This window comes from Salvelinus fontinalis, chromosome 8 (assembly GCF_029448725.1).
Source record: "Salvelinus fontinalis isolate EN_2023a chromosome 8, ASM2944872v1, whole genome shotgun sequence".
Classification (NCBI taxonomy): domain Eukaryota; kingdom Metazoa; phylum Chordata; class Actinopteri; order Salmoniformes; family Salmonidae; genus Salvelinus; species Salvelinus fontinalis.
Window position 1 is genome coordinate 26,782,790 of NC_074672.1, and position 21,131 is coordinate 26,803,920.

The window sequence follows — 21,131 nt, forward strand, 5'->3', positions numbered from 1 at the left end:
CTCTTTATCTACACTATAGTCTCAACACTACTCTTTATCTACAGTCTCAACACTACTCTTAATCTACCCACTAGTTTCAACACTACTCTTTATCTACAGTCTCAACACCACTCTTTATCTACAGTCTCAACACTACTCTTTATCTCCAGTCTCAACACTACTCTTTATCTACCCTATAGTCTCAAAACTACTCTTTATCTACACTATAGTCTCAACACTACTCTTTATCTACAGTCTCAACACTACTCTTAATCTACCCACTAGTTTCAACACTACTCTTCATCTACAGTCTCAACACCACTCTTTATCTGCAGTCTCAACACTACTCTTCATCTACCCACTAGTTTCAACACTACTCTTTATCTACACTATAGTCTCAACACTACTCTTTATCTACGGTCTCATAATTACTCTTTATCTACAGTCTCAACACTACTCTTTATCTACAGTCTCAACACTACTCTGTATCTACAGTCTCAACACTACTCTTTATCTACAGTCTCAACACTACTCTTTATCTACACTACAGTCTCAACACTACTCTTTATCTACACTACAGTCGCAACACTACTCTTTATCTCCAGTCTCAACACTACTCTTTATCTACAGTCTCAACACTACTCTTTATCTACAGTCTCAACACTACTCTTTATCTTCAGTCTCAACACTACTATTTATCTACAGTCTCAACACTACTCTTTATCTACACTACAGTCTCAACTCTACTCTTTATCTACACTACAGTCTCAACACTACTCTTTATCTACAGTCTCAACACTACTCTTTATCTACACTACAGACTCAACACTACTCTTTATCTACAGTCTCAACACTACTCTTTATCTACAGTCTCAACACTACTCTTTATCTACAGTCTCAACACTACTCTTTATCTACAGTCTCAACACTACTCTTAATCTACCCTATAGTCTCAACACTACTCTTTATCTACACTATAGTTTCAACACTAATCTTTATCTGCAGTCTCAACACTACTCTTTATCTACAGTCTCAACACTACTCTTTATCTACAGTCTCAACACTAATATTTATCTGCAGTCTCAACGCTACTCTTTATCTACAGTCTCAACACTACTCTTTATCTGCAGTCTCAACACTACTCTTTATCTACCCACTCGTTTCAACACTACTCTTAATCTACACTACTCTTTATCTACAGTCTCAACACTACTCTTAATCTACACACTAGTTTCAACACTACTCTTTATCTACAGTCTCAACACTACTCTTTATCTACAGTCTCAACACTACTCTTTATCTGCAGTCTCAACACTACTCTTTATCTACCCACTGGTTTCAACAATACTCTTTATCTACAGTCTCAACACTACTCTTTATCTCAGTCTCAACACTACTCTTTATCTACAGTCTCAACACTACTCTTTACCTACACTATAGTCTCAACACTACTATTTATCTACAGTCTCAACACACTATTTATCTACACTATAGTCTCAACACTACTCTTTATCTACAGTCTATACACTACTCTTTATCTAAACTATAGTCTCAACACTACTCTTTATCTACAGTCTCAACACTACTCTTATCTACAGTCTCAACACTACTCTTTATCTACACTACAGTCTCAACACTACTCTTTATCTACACCACAGTCTCAACACCACTCTTTATCTACAGTCTCAACACTACTCTTTATTTACAGTCTCAACACTACTCTTTATCTACCCTATAGTCTCAACACTACTCTTTATCTACACTATAGTCTCAACACTACTCTTTATCTACAGTCTCAACACTACTCTTAATCTACCCACTAGTTTCAACACTACTCTTTATCTACAGTCTCAACACCACTCTTTATCTACAGTCTCAACACTACTCTTTATCTCCAGTCTCAACACTACTCTTTATCTACCCTATAGTCTCAACACTACTCTTTATCTACACTATAGTCTCAACACTACTCTTTATCTACAGTCTCAACACTACTCTTAATCTACCCACTACTTTCAACACTACTCTTCATCTACAGTCTCAACACCACTCTTTATCTGCAGTCTCAACACTACTCTTCATCTACCCACTAGTTTCAACACTACTCTTTATCTACACTATAGTCTCAACACTACTCTTTATCTACGGTCTCATAACTACTCTTTATCTACAGTCTCAACACTACTCTTTATCTACAGTCTCAACACTACTCTGTATCTACAGTCTCAACACTACTCTTTATCTACAGTCTCAACACTACTCTTTATCTACACTACAGTCTCAACACTACTCTTTATCTACACTACAGTCGCAACACTACTCTTTATCTCCAGTCTCAACACTACTCTTTATCTACAGTCTCAACACTACTCTTTATCTACAGTCTCAACACTACTCTTTATCTTCAGTCTCAACACTACTATTTATCTACAGTCTCAACACTACTCTTTATCTACACTACAGTCTCAACTCTACTCTTTATCTACACTACAGTCTCAACACTACTCTTTATCTACAGTCTCAACACTACTCTTTATCTACACTACAGTCTCAACACTACTCTTTATCTACAGTCTCAACACTACTCTTTATCTACAGTCTCAACACTACTCTTTATCTACAGTCTCAACACTACTCTTTATCTACAGTCTCAACACTACTCTTAATCTACCCTATAGTCTCAACACTACTCTTTATCTACACTATAGTTTCAACACTAATCTTTATCTGCAGTCTCAACACTACTCTTTATCTACAGTCTCAACACTACTCTTTATCTACAGTCTCAACACTAATATTTATCTGCAGTCTCAACGCTACTCTTTATCTACAGTCTCAACACTACTCTTTATCTGCAGTCTCAACACTACTCTTTATCTACCCACTCGTTTCAACACTACTCTTAATCTACACTACTCTTTATCTACAGTCTCAACACTACTCTTAATCTACACACTAGTTTCAACACTACTCTTTATCTACAGTCTCAACACTACTCTTTATCTACAGTCTCAACACTACTCTTTATCTGCAGTCTCAACACTACTCTTTATCTACCCACTGGTTTCAACAGTACTCTTTATCTACAGTCTCAACACTACTCTTTATCTCAGTCTCAACACTACTCTTTATCTACAGTCTCAACACTACTCTTTACCTACACTATAGTCTCAACACTACTATTTATCTACAGTCTCAACACACTATTTATCTACACTATAGTCTCAACACTACTCTTTATCTACAGTCTCAACACTACTCTTTATCTAAACTATAGTCTCAACACTACTCTTTATCTACAGTCTCAACACTACTCTTATCTACAGTCTCAACACTACTCTTTATCTACACTACAGTCTCAACACTACTCTTTATCTACACTACAGTCTCAACACCACTCTTTATCTACAGTCTCAACACGACTCTTTATCTACAGTCTCAACACTACTCTTTATCTCCAGTCTCAACACTACTCTTTATCTACCCTATAGTCTCAACACTACTCTTTATCTACACTATAGTCTCAACACTACTCTTTATCTACAGTCTCAACACTACTCTTAATCTACCCACTAGTTTCAACACTACTCTTTATCTAAAGTCTCAACACTACTCTTTATCTACAGTCTCAACACCACTCTTTATCTGCAGTCTCAACACTACTCTTCATCTACCCACTAGTTTCAACACTACTCTTTATCTACACTATAGTCTCAACACTACTCTTTATCTACGGTCTCAACACTACTCTTTATCTACAGTCTCAACACTACTCTTTATCTACAGTCTCAACACTACTATTTATCTACACTATAGTCTCAACACTACTCTTTATCTACAGTCTCAACACTTCTCTTTATCTACACTATAGTCTCAACACTACTCTTTATCTACGGTCTCAACACTACTCTTTATCTACAGTCTCAAAACTACTCTTTATCTACAGTCTCAACACTACTCTTTGTCTACAGTCTCAACACTACTCTTTATCTGCAGTCTCAACACTACTCTTTATCTACCCACTCGTTTCAACACTACTCTTAATCTACACTACTCTTTATCTACAGTCTCAACACTACTCTTTATCTACCCACTGGTTTCAACAGTACTCTTTTTCTACAGTCTCAACACTACTCTTTATCTCAGTCTCAACACTACTCTTTATCTACAGTCTCAACACTACTCTTTACCTACACTATAGTCTCAACACTACTATTTATCTACAGTCTCAACACTACTATTTATCTACACTATAGTCTCAACACTACTCTTTATCTACAGTCTCAACACTACTCTTTATCTAAACTATAGTCTCAACACTACTCTTTATCTACAGTCTCAACACTACTCTTATCTACAGTCTCAACACTACTCTTTATCTACACTACAGTCTCAACACTACTCTTTATCTACACCACAGTCTCAACACGACTCTTTATCTACAGTCTCAACACTACTCTTTATCTCCAGTCTCAACACTACTCTTTATCTACCCTATAGTCTCAACACTACTCTTTATCTACACTATAGTCTCAACACTACTCTTTATCTACAGTCTCAACACTACTCTTAATCTACCCACTAGTTTCAACACTACTCTTTATCTACAGTCTCAACACCACTCTTTATCTACAGTCTCAACACTACTCTTTATCTCCAGTCTCAACACTACTCTTTATCTACCCTATAGTCTCAACACTACTCTTTATCTACGCTATAGTCTCAACACTACTCTTTATCTACAGTCTCAACACTACTCTTAATCTACCCACTAGTTTCAACACTACTCTTCATCTACAGTCTCAACACCACTCTTTATCTGCAGTCTCAACACTACTCTTCATCTACCCACTAGTTTCAACACTACTCTTTATCTACACTATAGTCTCAACACTACTCTTTATCTACGGTCTCATAACTACTCTTTATCTACAGTCTCAACACTACTCTTTATCTACAGTCTCAACACTACTCTTTATCTACACTACAGTCTCAACACTACTCTTTATCTACACTACAGTCGCAACACTACTCTTTATCTCCAGTCTCAACACTACTCTTTATCTACAGTCTCAACACTACTCTTTATCTACAGTCTCAACACTACTCTTTATCTTCAGTCTCAACACTACTATTTATCTACAGTCTCAACACTACTCTTTATCTACACTACAGTCTCAACTCTACTCTTTATCTACACTACAGTCTCAACACTACTCTTTATCTACAGTCTCAACACTACTCTTTATCTACACTACAGTCTCAACACTACTCTTTATCTACAGTCTCAACACTACTCTTTATCTACAGTCTCAACACTACTCTTTATCTACAGTCTCAACACTACTCTTTATCTACTGTCTTAACACTACTCTTAATCTACCCTATAGTCTCAACACTACTCTTTATCTACACTATAGTTTCAACACTAATCTTTATCTGCAGTCTCAACACTACTCTTTATCTACAGTCTCAACACTACTCTTTATCTACAGTCTCAACACTAATATTTATCTGCAGTCTCAACGCTACTCTTTATCTACAGTCTCAACACTACTCTTTATCTGCAGTCTCAACACTACTCTTTATCTACCCACTCAGTTCAACACTACTCTTAATCTACACTACTCTTTATCTACAGTCTCAACACTACTCTTAATCTACACACTAGTTTCAACACTACTCTTTATCTACAGTCTCAACACTACTCTTTATCTACAGTCTCAACACTACTCTTTATCTGCAGTCTCAACACTACTCTTTATCTACCCACTGGTTTCAACAGTACTCTTTATCTACAGTCTCAACACTACTCTTTATCTCAGTCTCAACACTACTCTTTATCTACAGTCTCAACACTACTCTTTACCTACACTATAGTCTCAACACTACTATTTATCTACAGTCTCAACACACTATTTATCTACACTATAGTCTCAACACTACTCTTTATCTACAGTCTCAACACTACTCTTTATCTAAACTATAGTCTCAACACTACTCTTTATCTACAGTCTCAACACTACTCTTATCTACAGTCTCAACACTACTCTTTATCTACACTACAGTCTCAACACTACTCTTTATCTACACTACAGTCTCAACACCACTCTTTATCTACAGTCTCAACACGACTCTTTATCTACAGTCTCAACACTACTCTTTATCTCCAGTCTCAACACTACTCTTTATCTACCCTATAGTCTCAACACTACTCTTTATCTACACTATAGTCTCAACACTACTCTTTATCTACAGTCTCAACACTACTCTTAATCTACCCACTAGTTTCAACACTACTCTTTATCTACAGTCTCAACACTACTCTTTATCTACAGTCTCAACACCACTCTTTATCTGCAGTCTCAACACTACTCTTCATCTACCCACTAGTTTCAACACTACTCTTTATCTACACTATAGTCTCAACACTACTCTTTATCTACGGTCTCAACACTACTCTTTATCTACAGTCTCAACACTACTCTTTATCTACAGTCTCAACACTACTATTTATCTACACTATAGTCTCAACACTACTCTTTATCTACAGTCTCAACACTTCTCTTTATCTACACTATAGTCTCAACACTACTCTTTATCTACAGTCTCAACACTACTCTTTATCTACAGTCTCAACACTACTCTTTTTCTGCAGTCTCAACACTACTCTTTATCTACCCACTCGTTTCAACACTACTCTTTATCTACACTATAGTCTCAACACTACTCTTTATCTACAGTCTCAACACTACTCTTTATCTACCCTATAGTCTCAACACTACTCTTTATCTACTCTATAGTCTCAACACTACTCTTTATCTACAGACTCAACACTACTCTTAATCTACCCACTAGTTTCAACACTACTCTTTATCTACAGTCTCAACACTACTCTTTATCTACCCACTAGTTTCAACACTACTCGTTATCTACACTATAGTCTCAACACTACTCTATATCTACAGTCTCAACACTACTCTTTATCTACAGTCTCAACACTACTCTTTATCTACACTATAGTCTCAACACTACTCTTTATCTACAGTCTCAACAGTACTATTCATCTACACTATAGTCTCAACACTACTCTTTATCTACAGTCTCAACACTACTCTTTATCTACACTACAGTCTCAACACTACTCTTTAGCTACACTATAGTCTCAACACTACTCTTTATCTACAGTCTCAACACTACTCTTTATCTACAGTCTCAACACTACTCTGTATCTACAGTCTCAACACTACTCTTTATCTACAGTCTCAACACTACTCTTTATCTACAGTCTCAACACTACTCTTTATCTACACTACAGTCTCAACACTACTCTTTACAGTCGCAACACTACTCTTTATCTCCAGTCTCAACACTACTCTTTATCCACAGTCTCAACACTACTCTTTATCTACAGTCTCAACACTACTCTTTATCTACAGTCTCAACACTAATATTTATCTGCAGTCTCAACGCTACTCTTTATCTACAGTCTCAAAACTACTCTTTATCTACAGTCTCAACACTACTCTTTATCTACAGTCTCAACACTACTCTTTATCTGCAGTCTCAACACTACTCTTTATCTACCCACTCGTTTCAACACTACTCTTAATCTACACTACTCTTTATCTACAGTCTCAACACTACTCTTAATCTACACACTAGTTTCAACACTACTCTTTATCTACAGTCTCAACACTACTCTTTATCTACAGTCTCAACACTACTCTTTATCTGCAGTCTCAACACTACTCTTTATCTACCCACTGGTTTCAACAGTACTCTTTATCTACAGTCTCAACACTACTCTTTATCTGCAGTCTCAACACTACTCTTTATCTACCCACTGGTTTCAACAGTACTCTTTATCTACAGTCTCAACACTACTCTTTATCTCAGTCTCAACACTACTCTTTACCTACACTATAGTCTCAACACTACTATTTATCTACAGTCTCAACACACTATTTATCTACACTATAGTCTCAACACTACTCTTTATCTATAGTCTCAACACTACTCTTTATCTAAACTATAGTCTCAACACTACTCTTTATCTACAGTCTCAACACTACTCTTATCTACAGTCTCAACACTACTCTTTATCTACACTACAGTCTCAACACTACTCTTTATCTACACTACAGTCTCAACACTACTCTTTATCTACAGTCTCAACACTACTCTTTATTTACAGTCTCAACACTACTCTTTATCTACAGTCTCAACACGACTCTTTATCTACAGTCTCAACACTACTCTTTATCTCCAGTCTCAACACTACTCTTTATCTACCCTATAGTCTCAACACTACTCTTTATCTACAGTCTCAACACTACTCTTTATCTACAGTCTCAACACTACTCTTTATCTAAACTATAGTCTCAACACTACTCTTTATCTACAGTCTCAACACTACTCTTATCTACAGTCTCAACACTACTCTTTATCTACACTACAGTCTCAACACTACTCTTTATCTACACTACAGTCTCAACACTACTCTTTATCTACAGTCTCAACACTACTCTTTATTTACAGTCTCAACACTACTCTTTATCTACAGTCTCAACACTACTCTTTATCTACAGTCTCAACACCACTCTTTATCTGCAGTCTCAACACTACTCTTCATCTACCCACTAGTTTCAACACTACTCTTTATCTACACTATAGTCTCAACACTACTCTTTATCTACGGTCTCAACACTACTCTTTATCTACAGTCTCAACACTACTCTTTATCTACAGTCTCAACACTACTATTTATCTACACTATAGTCTCAACACTACTCTTTATCTACAGTCTCAACACTTCTCTTTATCTACACTATAGTCTCAACACTACTCTTTATCTACAGTCTCAACACTACTCTTTATCTACACTACAGTCGCAACACTACTCTTTATCTCCAGTCTCAACACTACTCTTTATCTACAGTCTCAACACTACTCTTTATCTACAGTCTCAACACTACTCTTTATCTACAGTCTCAACACTACTATTTATCTACAGTCTCAACACTACTCTTTATCTACACTACAGTCTCAACTCTACTCTTTATCTACACTACAGTCTCAACACTACTCTTTATCTACAGTCTCAACACTACTCTTTATCTACACTACAGTCTCAACACTACTCTTTATCTACAGTCTCAACACTACTCTTTATCTACAGTCTCAACACTACTCTTTATCTACAGTCTCAACACTACTCTTTATCTACAGTCTCAACACTACTCTTAATCTACCCTATAGTCTCAACACTACTCTTTATCTACACTATAGTTTCAACACTAATCTTTATCTGCAGTCTCAACACTACTCTTTATCTACAGTCTCAACACTACTCTTTATCTACAGTCTCAACACTAATATTTATCTGCAGTCTCAACGCTACTCTTTATCTACAGTCTCAACACTACTCTTTATCTGCAGTCTCAACACTACTCTTTATCTACCCACTCGTTTCAACACTACTCTTAATCTACACTACTCTTTATCTACAGTCTCAACACTACTCTTAATCTACACACTAGTTTCAACACTACTCTTTATCTACAGTCTCAACACTACTCTTTATCTACAGTCTCAACACTACTCTTTATCTGCAGTCTCAACACTACTCTTTATCTACCCACTGGTTTCAACAGTACTCTTTATCTACAGTCTCAACACTACTCTTTATCTCAGTCTCAACACTACTCTTTATCTACAGTCTCAACACTACTCTTTACCTACACTATAGTCTCAACACTACTATTTATCTACAGTCTCAACACACTATTTATCTACACTATAGTCTCAACACTACTCTTTATCTACAGTCTCAACACTACTCTTTATCTAAACTATAGTCTCAACACTACTCTTTATCTACAGTCTCAACACTACTCTTATCTACAGTCTCAACACTACTCTTTATCTACACTACAGTCTCAACACTACTCTTTATCTACACTACAGTCTCAACACCACTCTTTATCTACAGTCTCAACACTACTCTTTATTTACAGTCTCAACACTACTCTTTATCTACAGTCTCAACACGACTCTTTATCTACAGTCTCAACACTACTCTTTATCTCCAGTCTCAACACTACTCTTTATCTACCCTATAGTCTCAACACTACTCTTTATCTACACTATAGTCTCAACACTACTCTTTATCTACAGTCTCAACACTACTCTTAATCTACCCACTAGTTTCAACACTACTCTTTATCTACAGTCTCAACACTACTCTTTATCTACAGTCTCAACACCACTCTTTATCTGCAGTCTCAACACTACTCTTCATCTACCCACTAGTTTCAACACTACTCTTTATCTACACTATAGTCTCAACACTACTCTTTATCTACGGTCTCAACACTACTCTTTATCTACAGTCTCAACACTACTCTTTATCTACAGTCTCAACACTACTATTTATCTACACTATAGTCTCAACACTACTCTTTATCTACAGTCTCAACACTTCTCTTTATCTACACTATAGTCTCAACACTACTCTTTATCTACAGTCTCAACACTACTCTTTATCTACAGTCTCAACACTACTCTTTATCTGCAGTCTCAACACTACTCTTTATCTACCCACTCGTTTCAACACTACTCTTTATCTACACTATAGTCTCAACACTACTCTTTATCTACAGTCTCAACACTACTCTTTATCTACCCTATAGTCTCAACACTACTCTTTATCTACTCTATAGTCTCAACACTACTCTTTATCTACAGACTCAACACTACTCTTAATCTACCCACTAGTTTCAACACTACTCTTTATCTACAGTCTCAACACTACTCTTTATCTACCCACTAGTTTCAACACTACTCGTTATCTACACTATAGTCTCAACACTACTCTATATCTACAGTCTCAACACTACTCTTTATCTACAGTCTCAACACTACTCTTTATCTACACTATAGTCTCAACACTACTCTTTATCTACAGTCTCAACAGTACTATTCATCTACACTATAGTCTCAACACTACTCTTTATCTACAGTCTCAACACTACTCTTTATCTACACTACAGTCTCAACACTACTCTTTATCTACACTACAGTCTCAACACTACTCTTTATCTACAGTCTCAACACTACTCTTTATCTACAGTCTCAACACTACTCTGTATCTACAGTCTCAACACTACTCTTTATCTACAGTCTCAACACTACTCTTTATCTACAGTCTTAACACTACTCTTTATCTACACTACAGTCTCAACACTACTCTTTATCTACACTACAGTCGCAACACTACTCTTTATCTCCAGTCTCAACACTACTCTTTATCCACAGTCTCAACACTACTCTTTATCTACAGTCTCAACACTACTCTTTATCTACAGTCTCAACACTAATATTTATCTGCAGTCTCAACGCTACTCTTTATCTACAGTCTCAAAACTACTCTTTATCTACAGTCTCAACACTACTCTTTATCTACAGTCTCAACACTACTCTTTATCTGCAGTCTCAACACTACTCTTTATCTACCCACTCGTTTCAACACTACTCTTAATCTACACTACTCTTTATCTACAGTCTCAACACTACTCTTAATCTACACACTAGTTTCAACACTACTCTTTATCTACAGTCTCAACACTACTCTTTATCTACAGTCTCAACACTACTCTTTATCTGCAGTCTCAACACTACTCTTTATCTACCCACTGGTTTCAACAGTACTCTTTATCTACAGTCTCAACACTACTCTTTATCTGCAGTCTCAACACTACTCTTTATCTACCCACTGGTTTCAACAGTACTCTTTATCTACAGTCTCAACACTACTCTTTATCTCAGTCTCAACACTACTCTTTACCTACACTATAGTCTCAACACTACTATTTATCTACAGTCTCAACACACTATTTATCTACACTATAGTCTCAACACTACTCTTTATCTATAGTCTCAACACTACTCTTTATCTAAACTATAGTCTCAACACTACTCTTTATCTACAGTCTCAACACTACTCTTATCTACAGTCTCAACACTACTCTTTATCTACACTACAGTCTCAACACTACTCTTTATCTACACTACAGTCTCAACACTACTCTTTATCTACAGTCTCAACACTACTCTTTATTTACAGTCTCAACACTACTCTTTATCTACAGTCTCAACACGACTCTTTATCTACAGTCTCAACACTACTCTTTATCTCCAGTCTCAACACTACTCTTTATCTACCCTATAGTCTCAACACTACTCTTTATCTACAGTCTCAACACTACTCTTTATCTACAGTCTCAACACTACTCTTTATCTAAACTATAGTCTCAACACTACTCTTGATCTACAGTCTCAACACTACTCTTATCTACAGTCTCAACACTACTCTTTATCTACACTACAGTCTCAACACTACTCTTTATCTACACTACAGTCTCAACACTACTCTTTATCTACAGTCTCAACACTACTCTTTATTTACAGTCTCAACACTACTCTTTATCTACAGTCTCAACACTACTCTTTATCTACAGTCTCAACACCACTCTTTATCTGCAGTCTCAACACTACTCTTCATCTACCCACTAGTTTCAACACTACTCTTTATCTACACTATAGTCTCAACACTACTCTTTATCTACGGTCTCAACACTTCTCTTTATCTACAGTCTCAACACTACTCTTTATCTACAGTCTCAACACTACTATTTATCTACACTATAGTCTCAACACTACTCTTTATCTACAGTCTCAACACTTCTCTTTATCTACACTATAGTCTCAACACTACTCTTTATCTACAGTCTCAACACTACTCTTTATCTACAGTCTCAACACTACTCTTTATCTGCAGTCTCAACACTACTCTTTATCTACCCACTCGTTTCAACACTACTCTTTATCTACACTATAGTCTCAACACTACTCTTTATCTACAGTCTCAACACTACTCTTAATCTACCCTATAGTCTCAACACTACTCTTTATCTACACTATAGTCTCAACACTAATCTTTATCTGCAGTCTCAACGCTACTCTTTATCTGCAGTTTCAACACTACTCTTTATCTACAGTCTCAACACTACTCTTTATCTACAGTCTCAACACTAATATTTATATGCAGTCTCAACGCTACTCTTTATCTACAGTCTCAACACTACTCTTTATCTACAGTCTCAACACTACTCTTTATCTACAGTCTCAACACTACTCTTTATCTGCAGTCTCAACACTACTCTTTATCTACCCATTCGTTTCAACACTACTCTTAATCTACACTACTCTTTATCTAGTCTCAACACTACTCTTAATCTACACACTAGTTTCAACACTACTCTTTATCTACAGTCTCAACACTACTCTGTATCTACAGTCTCAACACTACTCTTTATCTACAGTCCCAACACTACTCTTTATCTACAGTCTCAACACTACTCTTTATCTACACTACAGTCTCAACACTACTCTTTATCTACACTACAGTCGCAACACTACTCTTTATCTCCAGTCTCAACACTACTCTTTATCTACAGTCTCAACACTACTCTTTATCTACAGTCTCAACACTACTCTTTATCTACAGTCTCAACACTACTCTTTATCTACAGTCTCAACACTACTCTTTATCTACAGTCTCAACACTACTCTTTATCTAAACTATAGTCTCAACACTACTCTTTATCTGCAGTCTCAACACTACTCTTATCTACAGTCTCAACACTACTCTTTATCTACACTACAGTCTCAACACTACTCTTTATCTACACTACAGTCTCAACACTACAATTTATCTACAGTCTCAACACTACTCTTTATTTACAGTCTCAACACTACTCTTTATCTACAGTCTCAACACGACTCTTTATCTACAGTCTCAACACTACTCTTTATCTCCAGTCTCAACACTACTCTTTATCTACCCTATAGTCTCAACACTACTCTTTATCTACACTATAGTCTCAACACTACTCTTTATCTACAGTCTCAACACTACTCTTAATCGACCCACTAGTTTCAACACTACTCTTAATCTACACTACTCTTTATCTACAGTCTCAACACTACTCTTAATCTACACACTAGTTTCAACACTACTCTTTATCTACAGTCTCAACACTACTCTTTATCTACAGTCTCAACACTACTCTTCATCTACCCACTAGTTTCAACACTACTCTTTATCTACACTATAGTCTCAACACTACTCTTTATCTACGGTCTCAACACTACTCTTTATCTACAGTCTCAACACTACTCTTTATCTACAGTCTCAACACTACTATTTATCTACACTATAGTCTCAACACTACTCTTTATCTACAGTCTCAACACTTCTCTTTATCTACACTATAGTCTCAACACTACTCTTTATCTACAGTCTCAACACTACTCTTTATCTACAGTCTCAACACTACTCTTTATCTGCAGTCTCAACACTACTCTTTATCTACCCACTCGTTTCAACACTACTCTTTATCTACACTATAGTCTCAACACTGCTCTTTATCTACAGTCTCAACACTACTCTTTATCTACCCTATAGTCTCAACACTACTCTTTATCTACTCTATAGTCTCAACACTACTCTTTATCTACAGACTCAACACTACTCTTAATCTACACACTAGTTTCAACACTACTCTTTATCTACAGTCTCAACACTACTCTGTATCTACAGTCTCAACACTACTCTTTATCTACAGTCCCAACACTACTCTTTATCTACAGTCTCAACACTACTCTTTATCTACACTACAGTCTCAACACTACTCTTTATCTACACTACAGTCGCAACACTACTCTTTATCTCCAGTCTCAACACTACTCTTTATCTACAGTCTCAACACTACTCTTTATCTACAGTCTCAACACTACTCTTTATCTACAGTCTCAACACTACTCTTTATCTACAGTCTCAACACTACTCTTTATCTACAGTCTCAACACTACTCTTTATCTAAACTATAGTCTCAACACTACTCTTTATCTGCAGTCTCAACACTACTCTTATCTACAGTCTCAACACTACTCTTTATCTACACTACAGTCTCAACACTACTCTTTATCTACACTACAGTCTCAACACTACAATTTATCTACAGTCTCAACACTACTCTTTATTTACAGTCTCAACACTACTCTTTATCTACAGTCTCAACACGACTCTTTATCTACAGTCTCAACACTACTCTTTATCTCCAGTCTCAACACTACTCTTTATCTACCCTATAGTCTCAACACTACTCTTTATCTACACTATAGTCTCAACACTACTCTTTATCTACAGTCTCAACACTACTCTTAATCGACCCACTAGTTTCAACACTACTCTTAATCTACACTACTCTTTATCTACAGTCTCAACACTACTCTTAATCTACACACTAGTTTCAACACTACTCTTTATCTACAGTCTCAACACTACTCTTTATCTACAGTCTCAACACTACTCTTCATCTACCCACTAGTTTCAACACTACTCTTTATCTACACTATAGTCTCAACACTACTCTTTATCTACGGTCTCAACACTACTCTTTATCTACAGTCTCAACACTACTCTTTATCTACAGTCTCAACACTACTATTTATCTACACTATAGTCTCAACACTACTCTTTATCTACAGTCTCAACACTTCTCTTTATCTACACTATAGTCTCAACACTACTCTTTATCTACAGTCTCAACACTACTCTTTATCTACAGTCTCAACACTACTCTTTATCTGCAGTCTCAACACTACTCTTTATCTACCCACTCGTTTCAACACTACTCTTTATCTACACTATAGTCTCAACACTGCTCTTTATCTACAGTCTCAACACTACTCTTTATCTACCCTATAGTCTCAACACTACTCTTTATCTACTCTATAGTCTCAACACTACTCTTTATCTACAGACTCAACACTACTCTTAATCTACCCACTAGTTTCAACACTACTCTTTATCTACAGTCTCAACACTACTCTTTATCTACCCACTAGTTTCAACACTACTCGTTATCTACACTATAGTCTCAACACTACTCTATATCTACAGTCTCAACACTACTCTTTATCTACAGTCTCAACACTACTCTGTATCTACAGTCTCAACACTACTCTTTATCTACACTACAGTCTCAACACTACTCTTTATCTACACTACAGTCGCAACACTACTCTTTATCTCCAGTCTCAACACTACTCTTTATCCACAGTCTCAACACTACTCTTTATCTACAGTCTCAACACTACTCTTTATCTCCAGTCTCAACACTAATATTTATCTGCAGTCTCAACGCTACTCTTTATCTACAGTCTCAAAACTACTCTTTATCTACAGTCTCAACACTACTCTTTATCTACAGTCTCAACACTACTCTTTATCTACAGTCTCAACACTACTCTTTATCTGCAGTCTCAACACTACTCTTTATCTACCCACTCGTTTCAACACTACTCTTAATCTACACTACTCTTTATCTACAGTCTCAACACTACTCTTAATCTACACACTAGTTTCAACACTACTCTTTATCTACAGTCTCAACACTACTCTTTACCTACACTATAGTCTCAACACTACTCTTTATCTACCCACTCGTTTCAACACTACTCTTAATCTACACTACTCTTTATCTACAGTCTCAACACTACTCTTAATCTACACACTAGTTTCAACACTACTCTTTATCTACAGTCTCAACACTACTCTTTACCTACACTATAGTCTCAACACTACTCTTTATCTACAGTCCCAACACTACTCTTTATCTACAGTCTCAACACTACTCTTTATCTACACTACAGTCTCAACACTACTCTTTATCTACACTACAGTCGCAACACTACTCTTTATCTCCAGTCTCAACACTACTCTTTATCTACAGTCTCAACACTACTCTTTATCTACAGTCTCAACACTACTCTTTATCTACAGTCTCAACACTACTCTTTATCTACAGTCTCAACACTACTCTTTATCTACAGTCTCAACACTACTCTTTATCTAAACTATAGTCTCAACACTACTCTTTATCTGCAGTCTCAACACTACTCTTATCTACAGTCTCAACACTACTCTTTATCTACACTACAGTCTCAACACTACTCTTTATCTACACTACAGTCTCAACACTACAATTTATCTACAGTCTCAACACTACTCTTTATTTACAGTCTCAACACTACTCTTTATCTACAGTCTCAACACGACTCTTTATCTACAGTCTCAACACTACTCTTTATCTCCAGTCTCAACACTACTCTTTATCTACCCTATAGTCTCAACACTACTCTTTATCTACACTATAGTCTCAACACTACTCTTTATCTACAGTCTCAACACTACTCTTAATCGACCCACTAGTTTCAACACTACTCTTAATCTACACTACTCTTTATCTACAGTCTCAACACTACTCTTAATCTACACACTAGTTTCAACACTACTCTTTATCTACAGTCTCAACACTACTCTTTATCTACAGTCTCAACACTACTCTTCATCTACCCACTAGTTTCAACACTACTCTTTATCTACACTATAGTCTCAACACTACTCTTTATCTACGGTCTCAACACTACTCTTTATCTACAGTCTCAACACTACTCTTTATCTACAGTCTCAACACTACTATTTATCTACACTATAGTCTCAACACTACTCTTTATCTACAGTCTCAACACTTCTCTTTATCTACACTATAGTCTCAACACTACTCTTTATCTACAGTCTCAACACTACTCTTTATCTACAGTCTCAACACTACTCTTTATCTGCAGTCTCAACACTACTCTTTATCTACCCACTCGTTTCAACACTACTCTTTATCTACACTATAGTCTCAACACTGCTCTTTATCTACAGTCTCAACACTACTCTTTATCTACCCTATAGTCTCAACACTACTCTTTATCTACTCTATAGTCTCAACACTACTCTTTATCTACAGACTCAACACTACTCTTAATCTACCCACTAGTTTCAACACTACTCTTTATCTACAGTCTCAACACTACTCTTTATCTACCCACTAGTTTCAACACTACTCGTTATCTACACTATAGTCTCAACACTACTCTATATCTACAGTCTCAACACTACTCTTTATCTACAGTCTCAACACTACTCTGTATCTACAGTCTCAACACTACTCTTTATCTACACTACAGTCTCAACACTACTCTTTATCTACACTACAGTCGCAACACTACTCTTTATCTCCAGTCTCAACACTACTCTTTATCCACAGTCTCAACACTACTCTTTATCTACAGTCTCAACACTACTCTTTATCTCCAGTCTCAACACTAATATTTATCTGCAGTCTCAACGCTACTCTTTATCTACAGTCTCAAAACTACTCTTTATCTACAGTCTCAACACTACTCTTTATCTACAGTCTCAACACTACTCTTTATCTACAGTCTCAACACTACTCTTTATCTGCAGTCTCAACACTACTCTTTATCTACCCACTCGTTTCAACACTACTCTTAATCTACACTACTCTTTATCTACAGTCTCAACACTACTCTTAATCTACACACTAGTTTCAACACTACTCTTTATCTACAGTCTCAACACTACTCTTTACCTACACTATAGTCTCAACACTACTATTTATCTACAGTCTCAACACACTATTTATCTACACTATAGTCTCAACACTACTCTTTATCTATAGTCTCAACACTACTCTTTATCTAAACTATAGTCTCAACACTACTCTTTATCTACAGTCTATACACTACTCTTATCTACAGTCTCAACACTACTCTTTATCTACACTACAGTCTCAACACTACTCTTTATCTACACTACAGTCTCAACACTACTCTTTATTTACAGTCTCAACACTACTCTTTATCTACAGTCTCAACACGACTCTTTATCTACAGTCTCAACACTACTCTTTATCTCCAGTCTCAACACTACTCTTTATCTACCCTATAGTCTCAACACTACTCTTTATCTACACTATAGTCTCAACACTACTCTTTATCTACAGTCTCAACACTACTCTTAATCTAACCACTAGTATCAACACTACTCTTTATCTACAGTCTCAACACTACTCTTTATCTACAGTCTCAACACCACTCTTTATCTGCAGTCTCAACACTACTCTTCATCTACCCACTAGTTTCAACACTACTCTTTATCTACACTATAGTCTCAACACTACTCTTTATCTACGGTCTCAACACTACTCTTTATCTACAGTCTCAACACTACTCTTTATCTACACTACAGTCGCAACACTACTCTTTATCTCCAGTCTCAACACTACTCTTTATCCACAGTCTCAACACTACTCTTTATCTACAGTCTCAAAATTACTCTTGATCTACAGTCTCAACACTAATATTTATCTGCAGTCTCAACGCTACTCTTTATCTACAGTCTCAAAACTACTCTTTATCTACAGTCTCAACACTACTCTTTATCTACAGTCTCAACACTACTCTTTATCTGCAGTCTCAACACTACTCTTTATCTACCCACTCCTTTTCAACACTACTCTTAATCTACACTACTCTTTATCTACAGTCTCAACACTACTCTTAATCTACACACTAGTTTCAACACTACTCTTTATCTACAGTCTCAACACTACTCTTTATCTACAGTCTCAACACTACTCTTTATCTGCAGTCTCAACACTACTCTTTATCTACCCACTGGTTTCAACAGTACTCTTTATCTACAGTCTCAACACTGCTCTTTATCTCAGTCTCAACACTACTCTTTATCTACAGTCTCAACACTACTCTTTATCTACAGTCTCAACACTACTATTTATCTACAGTCTCAACACTACTCTTTATCTACACTACAGTCTCAACACTACTCTTTATCTACACTACAGTCTCAACACTACTCTTTATCTACAGTCTCAACACTACTCTTTATCTACAGTCTCAACACTACAATTTATCTACACTACAGTCTCAACACTACTCTTTATCTACAGTCTCAACACTACTCTTTACCTACACTATAGTCTCAACACTACTCTTTATCTACAGTCTCAACACTACTATTTATCTACAGTCTCAACACTACTCTTTATCTACACTACAGTCTCAACACTACTCTTTATCTACACTACAGTCTCAACACTACTCTTTATCTACAGTCTCAACACTACTCTTTATTTACAGTCTCAACACTACTCTTTATCTACAGTCTCAACACTACTCTTTATCTACAGTCTCAACACCACTCTTTATCTGCAGTCTCAACACTACTCTTCATCTACCCACTAGTTTCAACACTACTCTTTATCTACACTATAGTCTCAACACTACTCTTTATCTACGGTCTCAACACTTCTCTTTATCTACAGTCTCAACACTACTCTTTATCTACAGTCTCAACACTACTATTTATCTACACTATAGTCTCAACACTACTCTTTATCTACAGTCTCAACACTTCTCTTTATCTACACTATAGTCTCAACACTACTCTTTATCTACAGTCTCAACACTACTCTTTATCTACAGTCTCAACACTACTCTTTATCTGCAGTCTCAACACTACTCTTTATCTACCCACTCGTTTCAACACTACTCTTTATCTACACTATAGTCTCAACACTACTCTTTATCTACAGTCTCAACACTACTCTTAATCTACCCTATAGTCTCAACACTACTCTTTATCTACACTATAGTCTCAACACTAATCTTTATCTGCAGTCTCAACGCTACTCTTTATCTGCAGTTTCAACACTACTCTTTATCTACAGTCTCAACACTACTCTTTATCTACAGTCTCAACACTAATATTTATATGCAGTCTCAACGCTACTCTTTATCTACAGTCTCAACACTACTCTTTATCTACAGTCTCAACACTACTCTTTATCTACAGTCTCAACACTACTCTTTATCTGCAGTCTCAACACTACTCTTTATCTACCCATTCGTTTCAACACTACTCTTAATCTACACTACTCTTTATCTAGTCTCAACACTACTCTTAATCTACACACTAGTTTCAACACTACTCTTTATCTACAGTCTCAACACTACTCTGTATCTACAGTCTCAACACTACTCTTTATCTACAGTCCCAACACTACTCTTTATCTACAGTCTCAACACTACTCTTTATCTACACTACAGTCTCAACACTACTCTTTATCTACACTACAGTCGCAACACTA

General features: G+C 36.3%; 1 protein-coding gene across 1 annotated transcript in view; it reads left to right on the forward strand.

The window, feature by feature from the left end:
- The window catches only part of LOC129861458 (semaphorin-3G-like), a 91,138-nt gene that overhangs the window by 45,000 nt on the left and 25,007 nt on the right, over nucleotides 1–21,131 (forward strand). The window lies entirely within an intron of this gene.